Source organism: Macaca mulatta, chromosome 12 (genome assembly GCF_049350105.2).
Source record: "Macaca mulatta isolate MMU2019108-1 chromosome 12, T2T-MMU8v2.0, whole genome shotgun sequence".
NCBI classification, from domain to species: domain Eukaryota; kingdom Metazoa; phylum Chordata; class Mammalia; order Primates; family Cercopithecidae; genus Macaca; species Macaca mulatta.
The window spans coordinates 140,505,598-140,519,557 of record NC_133417.1 but is presented as its reverse complement, the minus strand read 5'-3'; the positions used below and the strand labels follow the sequence as shown (position 1 = coordinate 140,519,557).

Genomic DNA, 13,960 nt, shown 5'->3' with positions numbered 1-13,960 from the left:
ACCGCTCTTGTGCAAACTCAAAGCAGGGGCTCACGTCTGCAGACACAGAGAGGGGAAGAGAGGATCAGAGAGAAGGGAACTTACATGAACCCTGTGGGGCGTTTCACCTGGATCACCTCACTTAATCCTTGCCTGTGCCCGGTCGGGTGGCTGTCATTACCTACATCTGGAAGATGTGAGATTCGAGGTTCAGGAGGTTAAAAGATTTGCCCAGGGATGAACAATTAGAAAGTGGCACAACCGGTATTTGAAGCCACAGGAAAGAAAGACAGGATGTCTGTCGTAGGCTGAATTGCATCCCCCGAAATTCACATGTTGAAATGCTATCCTCCAATACCTCAGAAGGTGCCTGTCTTTGAACAAGGAAGGGTGAAAATCACCTGCATTTGAGGAGATCGGGGTTCGCAGGCAGGAGGGGTGACTCCAGGATGGGAGGAGAGGAGGGATGGGGAAAGAGGTGTCCCTAAAGCAGAGCTGGATGTGGGCATGAGGAATTTCCTCTGGTGAAGAAGGAAGGCATTTTGGAATGCTGGGATCTGCTGTCCAATTTGAAGAGTTTCTCATCTGTCTTCAACACCTCTGAGCCTCGTGTTGCTTCAGGGGCCTGGAGGCAGGCTGGCGGGGGAAAGTCTCCAAATCTCAGACAATGCCCAGCAGTGAGACCACAGCAGAAAGCAGCCTGGAGGGCTTAGGACACGTGAGGGCCTCGGGCAATACCCTACAGTCAGGTGACCCTCCACGGCTTCCTATGGGATGGCCTGGGCTTGAGCCACTTCGGATATTAAAGGGACAGATGAGGCCTGGGAGACTGGGGGACTTGGGTCCAGCAGAGCGGAACATTCAGGCTCCACACTGTTTTGATGACAGACACAGGGGAACCCTGGCTTGGGCTGGGAGGAGGCGGAGGCATTCATGGGAGAACACGCCAAGGAGGGCACTAACTACAGGAGGAGCAGGGAGGGCATTTCAGGAAGAGGGAAGAAAAAATGTGAAAGGAGTGAGCTGGAAAACTTGGTGAATTTGGGGGACTATGAGAGGGGAGTTGATGGCGGGGAGAGGCCTTGGATGTGGCAGGAGAGGTTGGAAGGGAAGACACAGGAAATACAGCCAGGGCTGGAGCAGGAACTGGGTCCATGGCCAACTTTGTTTCAAGATCAGAGACATTTGAGCAGAATATGCTGATGAAAGCAATGGAGGAGAGAGTGCAGTGAGAAAGGCTGGAGACACAGGAGAAAGGAGACTGGGTGCATGAGCTCAGGAAGGTGGAGGGCTGGTGGGAAGGCCAGTCCCAGAGCACAGACGCCTCCTCTACTGTGACAGGAAAGAAGGGGAAGCAGCAGAGGGGAGATGCAGCGGAGTCTGTGGGTTTGCAGCAGGAAGGTGAAGGAGGTCCCAGCTCCTAGTTTCTGTCTTCTCTGTGAAGTAGGAGTTGAGGTCATCTGTTGAAAGTGAGAGATGAGGTAGGGAAGATCATCAGAGGTGAGAGGCTCAGGGAAACCGGGAGACTGGGGGTTGTTGGCGGGGTTGCAGTCAAAGTCCACCAAGCTGATGGCAGCAGTGTGGGAAGGGAGTCATCGAGTCTTTGCTGCTTTCAATCAAATGCCCGGTGGTGCCACTTCCCATCCTCATCTGGCCATGAGCAAGTGGGAGGAAGAGGCTGGAGGAGTATTGGGATGGATGTGTCAAGGCAGAGGGGGTGCAAACCCCAGGTCTCAACCCTGAGAGAAGGGGCCTCTGAGACATTAAGCGGCAGCCATGTAGCATGGCTTCAGGGAAACGGTGAGCTCAGGGAGTGACGCCTGCCAGTAAGGGACGTGTTACAGAGGATGTTCTGATGGGAAGTGGAGACCTGGGTCATTCGTTCAGCAGGAGTGCAGGATGCAGAGGGCATGGGAGGCTGAGGAGGGAGGACAGATGCAGGTGCCCAACAAGGGACAAGGAGTCACAGGACACAATAGGATCAGGCTTGGGATGAGGACGATGGGGCTGGGAAGTGGGGGACTCCAGGCTGCTGGAGAAGAGGCAGTACCCTGCGAGGAGCGAGCTGGCTGACGGTACCCTGCTTGGCAGTGGGGGCCAGCAAGGTGCCAGTGAGCACCTGTCCCAGTAGTTGCAGCATCCCTGAGCTCAGATGGCCAATGTGCATGCCTGACACTCGATATTCATCTTTCCCTTTCACCCCAGGAGCTGGTGGAGGAGAGCAAGGGAGGATACCCAGCGGTTCGCCCGTGCTCGAGTGCTGGGTGGGGAGGGAGGCTGGCTGCGGATGAGGGAGCAGGTCCCATCTGCTTCTCCTGACTCCTAGGACTGGGCACCAAGGAGCACCAGGGCTGATGTTCCCCAGGGTTATCTTATCTGCCCATTGGCATCAATGAGCCATAAAGTGGATCTCAGCAATCTCTCTGCTCTGGGCCAGGTATGCATTGGCCACCTCTCCCAAAAGTGTCAGGTGACACTGTCCATCCTACAAATGAGGAAAATGAGGTCTGGGCAGGTGGGTCACATGCAAATGGTCCCACAGATAGCCAGAGCTGGTTCAGTTGAGACCCAAGTGTGCTAGGCTGAGAAGCACCCTCCCTCTTCTTCCCACACTCACCCTCCTGGGCTCTGCACGGGACTCTCTCTGGCTGCTCCGAAGTCCATGCTTGCTGGGTTCTTGGTTTGCCTTTACTTTTTCTCTGGCTTGTTTGGGGCATGGTTTAATTTACCCCACAGGCAACATGTGTACTTTCACCTTAGGCTTCGGGTCCACTGGGGGTGATGCTGGGGATAGGCTGGGACTGGCTGGCTCGCTCAACCTTTTGAGATCAGTGGTGAGAGAACAGTGGGCTGGATTCAGGAAGGCAGCAAGCTGTGATGAAGCTCCCTGGGCTGAATGGAGGAGTTGGTTTGGAGAGCCAGCTGTGGCTCTAGGAGAGACCATCTGACAGTGGATGGGGACGGGAGGCAGCCACGCCAAACCCTGGCCCAGCAACGCAGGGCCAAGCGAGTTGACACCCTGGCACCTCTCCCTTCCTGCCCTTTGATCTCCTGCCAGGGCCTCCAGCTGGCCAAGCCCACGCTGCCTGCTGGAGCAGACTCAGGGTGGAGACGGGGAGGCTGGATCTGCAGGGGCTACTGGAGAATACCAGCACAGGCTTCCAGGCCACGCCATCGATTCCATTATTTTACAGCCTTAATTAGGCTCTGACGTTAAGCATGTATTTCATTCTAGCTTGCTACAGATTCTTCATCACAGCAGCATTATGAGTATTATAAATTTAGTACCCATCTGGGTAGTTAAGGATTTCATAAAAATCACCCTGTTCTATCCCGAGGGTTCTTTCTTCTGAATTTTTCCCTTCCCACAGCTTGTAACCCTCTAAGCCAGCAGTCCCCAGCCTTTTTGGCACCAGGGACAGGTTTCACGGAAGATGGTTTTTCCATGGATTGTAGGGGGACAAGGATGGTTTTGGGAGGAAACCGTTCCACCTCAGATCATCAGGCATCAGTTAGATTCTCCTAAAGAGCGTGCAGCCTAGGTCCTCATGTGTGCCGTTCACAGAGGGTTTGCGCTCCCATGAGAATCTAATGGCACTACTGATCTGACAGGAGGCGGAGCTCAGGTGGTCTTGCTCGATGACTGCCACTCACCTCCTGCTGTGCAGGTGAAATTAATTTTAATGCTATTTTTATTTAGCTTGATATATTCAACATATCATTTCAACATAAAATCAATATAAAGAATTTATTGAGGAGAGAGTTTGCATTGTCTTTTTCATACGAAATCCTTGGGATCTGGTGGGTACGTTACCCTGGCAACACAGCTTGGCTTGAATATGCCCCCTTCCCAGTGGCCAGCGGCCCCACGGGGCGAGTGGCTGCTGTGTTGGGCAGCACAGGTTTGGACTCTGTTGCTACCACTCCAATACCCAGGCTACTGTCACAGTGGGGCTCCTTGCCAAGAGTTCGCCTCCCTGACTGCTGCACAAAATAAAAACAAGAGACCCATTTGAGAATGTGCACACTCAATTTGGTATCTCTGGAAGCCAAGTAGCTGAGCCAGGCTGACAACGAGGACAATTTTGGTTAAGGAATCTCCCTCTTTGAGGGGGAAATGTAGATTAATTCTTTGCAAGCCTACAAGAATTTTCCTTCCTCTTTCTTCAAAGCAAAGGAGCAATTGTTCTCCCTGTGGTCCACCGCAGAGGGCACCTGTGGAGTAGTGATAACCTGTGTGCTTTGGAGTCATACAGGTCTGGGTTCCAATTCCAGCTCTGTCATCTCTAGCTGTGTGACCCTGGGCAAGTCATCTGACCTCTCTGAGTTTCAGTACCTTAATCTATAAACCGTGAAAAAATACCTACATTTTATGTGGTTTGTGATAATTTACTGAATTGACATATCTAACTTGCCACACACACACAGTACAAGCTCAGCAGATGGTAGCCACCGTTCTACATCTATGCAGACGTTCTATGTTCTACGGATCTACGTTCTACATTCTATAGTGAGAAGAACGTAGACGAAGAACAGTGAGAAGCATGTCAGAGAATAAAAAGGAGAAAGTGAATGTTAGACCCAGTACTCGTATCTTCTGAGGATGAGCACAGATCTTCCAGGTCCGAAGGTCAAAAAGATGATGTCAAACAGTGCTGGTGGATGGGGAAAAGTCTTTGGCTGAGAAATGCTGGAGTGATTTGAGAGGGACGGCTCTCCACTCAATAAATCATGTCTCGTGACGGCTCCAGGGAATTCTATGGGAACAGTAGCTGCTGAGCTCTGTGCCAGATCCGGCGGCTTCTGTATCAGAAAGACATAGTCCGGAGGATGCCACGCGGGAATCAAAAGAGCGAGAGTTACAGGAAGGATGAGTCAGAAGCCAGCCGGGGCGAACAACAGTCGTCTGTTCCTTGAGACATGCCGAGGCACTGGAATCACGCTGTCCCACCACGCGGCCCCTGCTCCTTTCCTGAGCCCACCCTGACTGCACTGCAGAGCTACCGAATTGTTTTTCTTTTTCAATCACGAGTAAATAGATGCTGTGTGTCTGTTTAAAAAGTAAAGGACAATCAATTGCCTATGGCGGTGGTGGTGTGGGGGAAAATCAAACATGACTTTCAAGGATAAATTAGTTTCCTATGGTTTTAATACAAGAGGTAAAGAAAACATTTATCCCTCTGCTTTTCAAAATAAGAAAAATAGGGATGAAACTTGGTTACCAAAAAATGACAAATAATGGACTAACTTCTGCAATCCCACCTTATGGGCGAGTAAAGGAGAACAGGAGGACTATGGGGAGAAAAAAGGCAAAATGTAAAAATATGAAGAGAAATCATACAGATCACCTACAAGAATTCCAACTTGTCCAGCCTCTGTGAGAAAATAGGGTGTTTTGCTTTCCCCGTGTGGTGGAAATCCATCTCAGAGTAATTGAATATTCTTTTTTTTGAGGTACGGTCTTGTTCTGTTGCCCAGGCTGGAATGCAGTGGCGCAATCATGGCTCTCTGTATCCTTGACCTCCCGGACTCAAGGAATCCTCCCACCCCAGCCTCCCAAGTAGCTAGGGCTATAGGCACACAGGCCCAGCTAATTTTTGCAGAGACAGGGTTTCACCATGTTGCTCAAACTGGTCTCTAACTTCTGGGCTCAAGCAGTCTTCCCACCTTGGCTTCCCAAAATGCTGGGATTACAGGTGTGAGCCACCACACCCAGCCCAGCATATTCTTTTAAATGGATTCATTGAGCAGACTGAAGAGTTAACTGACCCTGTTGTCAGCCTGCACCGCTTCCTCTTTCCTCCTCCCTCACCCGATCTCTTGGCTCTGTTTTCCTCCATGATGGCGTCATTCCCAGGCAGGAGACAGCAGTGCAAGGCTCACAGTGTCCTTGCACTACCCCCAGACAAAACAACAGCGGCTTTCCTTCCCAGGGTCCCTCTTGGTTCCTGTGCAGCCGTTTCTGCCCCTGTGGGCTAGCGTCAAGGTGGGAGAGGGAGAGACAAGATTCATAGATTGGCTCCAATTGAGCAAATGCCCAGCTCTGGCTGGTGACGTGTGCAGCAGATCCATGTTCAGCAGCAACATGCACCTCAAGTGGGGGAAAGCAGCTCTGCAACAGAAGGAGAGGCTGCCGTGGGAAGAAAGGAAGGAGTGGGCATCCCAGCTCCTGGGAACTCATCTCTAGGGTCCCTGGAACATGGTTTAAGGGACCCTGCTCCCTCCTCTTCTAATATATTTTGCAAATAAGGATGCTGAGGCCAAAGAGGAGAAACAAAATATAGCTGTAGATCCTCATTATTTGCCAATTCTGTATTTGTGAATTGGCCTTACTTACTGACATTTATGTGTGACTCGAAAGTGAACACTCGGCACTCTTGTGATCACCAGTAGACATGGACAGGGGGATGACCAATTTGAATCTTCCCGTGCACATTTTCCAGCTAAGGTCAGACAAGGCAACACTGTTTTCTTGCTTCAGCTCTCCTACGGGAAACAAGTGTCCTTTTCAGTCTATCAAGTGCCCTGTTTTTAACATTTTTGTCCTTTTGGTTGGTGATATTGCTCTTTAAAATGACCCCCAAGGGTAGTGCTGGAGAGCTTTCCATGTTCATAGCACAAGAAGGCTGTTACATGTCTTGGGGAAAAAACATGTGTGTTAGGTAAACCCTGCTCAGGCATTCGTTAAAACTCTGTTGGCTGTGAGTTCAGCGTTAATGAATCAACAATCTATATTTAAAAAGGTGTCTTTACACAGAAACACACACTAAACAAGATTGTGTATTGATTGGTTGAGGAAAGTGTTATAACCAGAGATTCACAGGAACCTAACTTTGTGTTTTCCTTAGGAGCAATGGTTCAGTATGCACGAGTTCAGTGTTCGCAGTGACTTTATAGACCGGAACTACAGCAAATAATGAGATTCAAACCAAAGGTCCTCGAGGCCTCCCAGAGAGTCATTGACTAAGCCAGGACTCTGAGAGTTTGGAGTCCACTGCTTTTGCATTCTGCCATATGTAATGTGTGGTAGAGATAAGGAAGACAAAAACAAAGCAAGATGTGAGAAGATTGAGGGGAAGGAAGGCGGAAACAGTAGTTGAGCAAGCAGAGAAGTGAATGTCTATGAGGCACAGCTGTAGATTCAATGGCTCTCAGGCAGGCCAGGCTCATCACACCAAACTATTCCAATGGCTTGGACGCCCGCATCATAAGATTGTATAGGGAATAAGACTTATCAGCCTCGAATGTCATAATTGAGCCTTCGTCTAGAAATTGTATAAACGTAGGCCATAAGTTTCAACACAACTCAAAAAGAAGCCCCTCAGGACATTCACAAATGCTTTCGAGAATGTGAAGCCTTTGGTTAACAACATCCCCTGGTTTAGGAAAATAAGAGAGGTGAGAGAATATTTATAAATAGAAACCATAAAATTTAAATTAAGTATGTACGTGTTCTCTATGTTGCCATCAAAGTTCTGAGTCTTTTTAACAAAAGGGGTGGGGAAATTTCCTGCAGGATTTTGGCATTTGCATGAATACTGATCTTCAAAGGAGAGCTGGTTAGTAAACTCCAGGCTGTATAGGAATATCATAGAAATTGCTTGTTGTTAGAAATTGTTGTTAAAGTGCTTGATGCGGAGAACTGCAGTTATTAAACTTGCAGTTGTAAATTATGCATGTCATAGGAGAGTGAATTTACTCACCAAGCTGTGGCATGATTAAATCATGTACTTTACCTTTGCTGATTCTGTCGTATTGATTCCACCAATACATCAAATCAGACATCGTTGTAAGTCACAATCCGGCATGAAAGTCTCCTGACTGGAAAAGTTGTTCTGATAAGTAAATAAGTGAGTGATACTAGCAAATTAATATTGGAATATAATTTGCATTTCAAAGTGCTTTTCTTTCACACATATTTTGTTTGATTCTCTGCTCTTTAAAACTATGATTCCAAAGTTTACATTTCAATGTCTTAGAAACTGTCGTTCTTTACCCAAAGAAAATGATCTGCTTTTATTTTCAAACTTCAGAATTTATTTTTAAAAGAGCATGTTTACTTCATTTTCTCAGGAGTTCTAAAAGATTAAAATATGTATGAATAGAAAACTCATGGATCTGAAATTGAATATGTGCTTATATCTTAAAGCTTACTGTGTAGCCTTAGCATTGTTTAGCAATTTAATAGATACATTTGTAATTTCTTACATAGTCACATAGACTGTCAAAGGATCTTCATTTTGGCTTTTGTTGGGCTTATTCTCTGAGATTTCACATCTCTTTCCATTGGCGATAGCTGCAGGTTATATCTGGAATTAGCATGTCTTTCAATTCATCAACCTTTTTTTCCAAAGCAAATCTTGGTTTTCTCATACATTGGCCTTAGAATGGTAAGCATTTGGAAAGTGCTTATATTGATGTTTTAAGACTCAAGACCTTCAGTGTGGGGGCTCAAGGAAGGACGCTGCCTCAGACTGAGCTGCTTTCAAACCAGGCATATTTTCTTTAGATCCTGTGTCATGGATTCATGCAATTTTGTACAACTATCTTCTAAGCTGCCTTTTCTTCTCTAATCATGCTCTTTATAAACTGCCTGCATGTAAAGCAATGAGAAGGAACAGTGACTTGTATAGGCGTCATGCTTTATAGTTTACAGAATGTTTTCATATCCTTGAAAGGATCCCAACACCTTAAAACGGCTTTTTGTCACATCAGTATATTGAATGAGTAAATGACTGAATGAATGAATGAATGGACCCAGGATCTTATATGAGTTTGACAACATCCCTGGGAGGTATCTTCATTTTACAGAGAAGGAAATGGATATGTATCTTATAAAAGTCAACACCGACCTCTATTTACTTTCTATTCAGATAATTTCTCTAACCTGGGATTGTATAGTTCCCTTTAGTTAAATTAGTACAAAGAAAGCAGTTTCAGGAAGCAAATACACAAAGACGTTCACCTCTTTTTGGTTTGCACAAAACTAACTCTAGATTTATTCATTCAGTCAAATGACACCACGGTCAAATATCCTCTCTCCATCAGGGCTGGAATTGGCATGATGTACACTTTCTGCTACAGAACAAAAGAAACATGTGGGCTACCTGAAATTAACCTGGATCACATTTTCAGCAATTGAATGAATCTTTGTGGGCCTGCTTTTCCTGATATTATCACTAGCGTTTCATTGAAGGCTCTTTGCGGGGGCATGGTCTCGTTGACTCCTCACTGACCCTATCCTTGAGCTGCATGTATTTCAGTCGCTGCTAAGTGTGTACAATCACTCTCTGTGTATGATCCTTAGAATAAGACACAGGACCCATATGTCAATCAAACTGACCATCGTTTCCATCAGGACCGTGCCATGGGCAATCCTCAAGGAGGGTGGAAGCATCTTGCTCTTGTCCACAATTGTGTACAGGCAATATCAGGTTAGTCGAAATGAATGGTATGGCTATTTACTCTAAGCTGTGGTTATCTTTGCTGTTTTAGACCTCAGCAAAGATCATCTGTGACACTTCTTTCTAGGGCTGGCATTTCATCATCGACAAACTCAGTTTCATTCCAGGTGTCTCTTTGCTCTTCTGCTACCTGCTGGCCACTTTCTCTGCATCTTCATTCTAATCCAGAGGAACAGAGACTCTGATTCAGTCTGTCTATGGACGAGTCCTCTTAGATCATGTGTATTCTACCTGATCCAATCAGTTCTGGATGGAGCATTGCAAGGCCTCAGTATGCCCTCAGGCCCTGTTGGTAGCAGGGCTGTGGACAGGACCAGGGCCTGGAGAAGGGGCATAGGAAGGGCTGCACACCGGCGTGCATCTCATTCAGGCCCTTCATCCAGTGGTGGTGGATCTGGTTTGCATCAGCTCATGAGAGTCAACTGTGAAAATTTCAGGAATATTGTGAGCCAGTTGTTAAGTATAGCCAGAATTAAAAATTAAATTATGTAAATTTACAATAAAACAAATTATATTAAAAGCAGAGGTGATAAATGCACAAAACTCATTTTCTAATTATTTCACCACATTTTATTATTATTGATGCCTAATGATGGATGTTGCCTAGCCCCATGGTAGCAATCCTACATAATGGTGTGTGACCATGCTTCTCTTCTCAGCTACACATTTACTGCTGTCAGGTTGCTACCCTGATACCGGCCATGGTGGGAGCATTTAAACCATGGCAATTGTCAAATGCTACAAACCAAGGCTTAATTTACTGTTTTGTTGATTATCTAGACCAGGGGTCCCCAATCCCTGGGCCACAGACTGGTACCTATCTGTGTGGATGGGGGAGTCAGCGAAGCTTCATCTCTATTTACAGCAGCTCCCCATTGCTCTCATTACTGCCTGAGCTCCGCCTTCTGTCAGATCAGCAGTGACATTAGATTCTCATAGGAGCGGGAACCCTATTGTGAACTGCATTTTCGAAGGATCTAGGTTATGTGCTCCTTATGAGAATCTAATGCCCAATGATCTGAGGTAGAACAGTTTCATCCTGAAACCATTTCCCCCACTGCTGGGCTGTGGAAAAATTGTCTTCCATGAAATTGGTCCCTGGTGCCAAAAAGGTTGGGGACTGCTGGTCTAGACTTAATAAATTAATGGAGTTAATGCTAATAGTGAAGATTAAATGAGAAAGTGTGGCGTGTCTATAGTCATTATAAGTAGCACAAACAATTGAGGAAATATTTTTGCAGTGTTTAAAAGTATTATCTGACCCAGCAGAAAGGGTGCTCAGACTATTGACAAATAAGTTCGGTTTCAGAACACAGCTTCATTGCTTTCTTTTTGTCTGATGCTTTAACATGAGGAAAAATATCAACCAACATTTTGCTTTTCTTTTTGAGATAGAGTCTCACTCTGTCACCCAGGCTAGAGTGCACTGGTGTGATCTCGGCTCACTGCAACCTCTACCTCCTGGGTTCAAGCAAGTCTCGTGCCTCGGCTTCCTGAGTAGCTGAGATTACAGGTATGTGCCACCATGCCTGGTTAATTATTATTATTATTTTTTGTATTTTTTTTAGTAGAGATGGGATCTCACCAGGTTGGTCAGGCTGGTCTTGAACTCCTGGCCTCAAGTGATCCACCTGCCTCGGCCTCCCAAATTGCTGGGATTACAGGTGTGAGCCACCATGCCCAGCCAACCAACATTTGTCTGAAAACTACACTTGTTTGTGAATTGAACCCTAGGTTGGCTATGGATACAAGAGTTCCCCAGAAATTGAGGCAGCATCTTGTCAATCAATTGGCTTTTATTTAATACTCTTTATTATAAATTCTATATTATATATTCTATAACATATATTCTAAATTCTGTATTATATATAGAATTCTAATATAAATTCTAAATTCTATGTTATAAATTCTGTAATAAAGAGTATCATATATTTGATGATTTGTAAACTGTGTGACACATTTCTTGTATTAGTAAAGTTTATAATAACTATATGCGTGCTATAATAACTATATGCATGTGTGTATATATGCATACTGTTTTGGGAGACTGATTGTTAAATGTTTACCGCACCTCAGTGCTCTTGCCCACCCATGGGACAGCCCATGGGCTGAGGGGAACCCAGCAGGGGCTGTGGGGAGATAGCAGGGAGTGTGGAAGGTGCTGAATGGGGCCAGCTCTCCTGCAAGGGGGGTTGATGTGCAGGGAAGCCTTGGAACCCTAAGAGAGTGAGACTCATGTTCCCGCCCCTAGGAAGTGTAAAAGAAAAATAAATGCCTGGATCCCCAAATCACTAAACCAAAGGGAAAAGTCAAGCTGGGAGCTGCATCAGGCAAACCTGTCTCCCATTCTGTTCCTAAAGAAGGTAGCTACAAAGGTCAAGAAGCTACAATCTCCCTCACAATTTGCCTACAAGGAAATTCCTTGTGGAAAAAGGACTGACGGAACTCAAAGTCGTCCCTCTGCTCATGGGAGACAAAGACGTATCTGGATTGCTTCCTCGGCCCTGTTGCTTGACTAAGCCAGACTGGAGCATAAGTGACTATTCCTATAAATTGGGTATTCATTTTGGGAAGCTGAGGCAGGCGAATCACAATGTCAGGAGATCAAGATCAGCCTGGCCAACATGGTGAAACCCTGTCTCTACTAAAATACAAAAAATTAGCCAGGCGTGATGGTGTGCACCTATAGCCCCAGCTACTTGAGGCTGAGGCAGGAGAATCACTTGAACCCAGGAGGTGGAGGTTGCAGTAAGCCAAGATCGTGCCACTGTACTCCAGCCTGGTGACAGAGCAACTCTCTGTCTCTAAATAAATAAATAGAAAAAGAAAAAAGAAAAAAATTGGGTATTCAGTGAGAGGCTAATCAGAACCTCAAAAGAATGCAACCATTTGTCCCATTTGTCTCTTATCTACCTATGACCTGGAAGCCCATTCCCCGCTTTAAGTAGTCCTGCCTTTCCAGACCAAACCAATGTACATCTTACATATATCGATTGATGTCTCATGTCTCCCTAAAATGTATAAAATCAAGCTGTGCCCCGATCGCCTTGGGCACATGTCATCAAGAAGGACTTCCTGAGGCTGTGCCCTGGGCACGTCCTTTACCTTGGCAAAATAAACTTTCTAAATTGATTGAGACCTGTTTCAGATAAACGTTTAGGTTTATGGAAGGTCCTGACAGTTATGGTGACAGGCAGAGCTGCAGAGATAGAGACAGTCATCCACGGGACGCCAGCCCTGCAGCTGGGTGGAGAGTGCCGCTTCCTCCTCCCCACAGCAGCACTTCTGAGAAAGGAGAGAAGGCCTGTCATCCTCTCCTCCAATCCAAACAGAGCCTGAGCTCAAACATTTGCTCCAGGGAGAAGAGGAGATGTAAATCATGCTGGAAATGAGGCTTTAAACTGGATTGAGTTTTTATACTCAAAGCAACTGGAAAGTTTTGGATGCTATTCAAGATATCATCAAGGAATGAAAAGGAAGATTCAACAATATATAGTTCCAAGTGGTGATTTTTAAAAATTCCGTATTTCCCTCTCACAGTTAGAACTAACTACTGAAAAGCATGGTTGGACTGGCCTTGAATAACTGTTAGTTTTTTGTTTTGTTTTGTTTTTTCGCTCTTTTTGCCCGGGCTGGAGTGCAATGGCGTGATCTCGGCTCACTGCAACCTCTGCCTCCCAGGTTCAAACAATTCTCCTGCCTCAGCTTCCCAAGTAGCTGAGATTACAGGCATGCACCAACATGCCCAGCTAATGTTGTATTTTTAGTAGGTTTCTCCATGTTGGTCAGGCTGCTCTTGAACTCCTGACCTCAGGTGATCCACTCTCCTCGGCCTCCCAAAGTGCTGGAATTACAGTCGTGAGCCACTGAGCCCGGTCACAACTGTTAGATTTTTATTGTGGGTGAAGTGACAGCTTTTCCTCTTTTCTTTGCCCAAACCTCAGAGTCAAATTAGTGACCAACTTCATCAACTCACTATGTGGTATTTTGGGGCAATCTGTATTCTCTTCCTGTACATATTTTACAATCACTCTAACTTCCTCAAGTACTTTTTCTTATCTTTTGTATCATGAGTAGTTTGTAAATCATGTCATGTCGTTTTTAGGAAGAGGAGAATTGGAAATAAATGAAGAATTGCACTCACTAAAGTAAGACGTAACTTTTTGGGAATCGAGAGGACAGAACAAAAGTTCATGAGCATGAGACGTGGTAGATGTGAAAACTGAGTGATTGACGTTTGAAGAATCTGTTACCGCTAGATGCTCAGACTGTGCAGATAAGATGAGTCTTTGGTTTATCATTTCATTTCTTTTTAACTTCAAAGAAGGAGCACTGAGTTAATAACACTTCTCTGGTCATGACCCATTTTTGTTAGGGATTCATGAAAAGTGCCTGTTTTACTATACTTTTATCCCCATTTCAAATTCCCCATTCCTCTCCTTTAATAGGTAATGATTTAAATGAATTTAACATTTCTTTTCTTATTTATATGCATTTCTGAAAAAATGTCCCATTTT

At 45.6% G+C, this 13,960-nt stretch overlaps 1 long non-coding RNA gene across 1 annotated transcript in view; it reads left to right on the top strand.

Annotated features, from left to right (window-relative positions):
• Window positions 1–13,728, top strand: part of LOC114671448 (uncharacterized) — a 47,801-nt gene extending 34,073 nt beyond the window's left edge. Inside the window, exons 3-4 of the long non-coding RNA XR_013401920.1 lie at window positions 10,839–10,956; window positions 13,549–13,728. This is a non-coding gene — a long non-coding RNA (uncharacterized LOC114671448). The remainder of the gene's footprint in view (window positions 1–10,838; window positions 10,957–13,548) is intronic.
• Window positions 13,729–13,960: the final 232 nt, after the last annotated feature.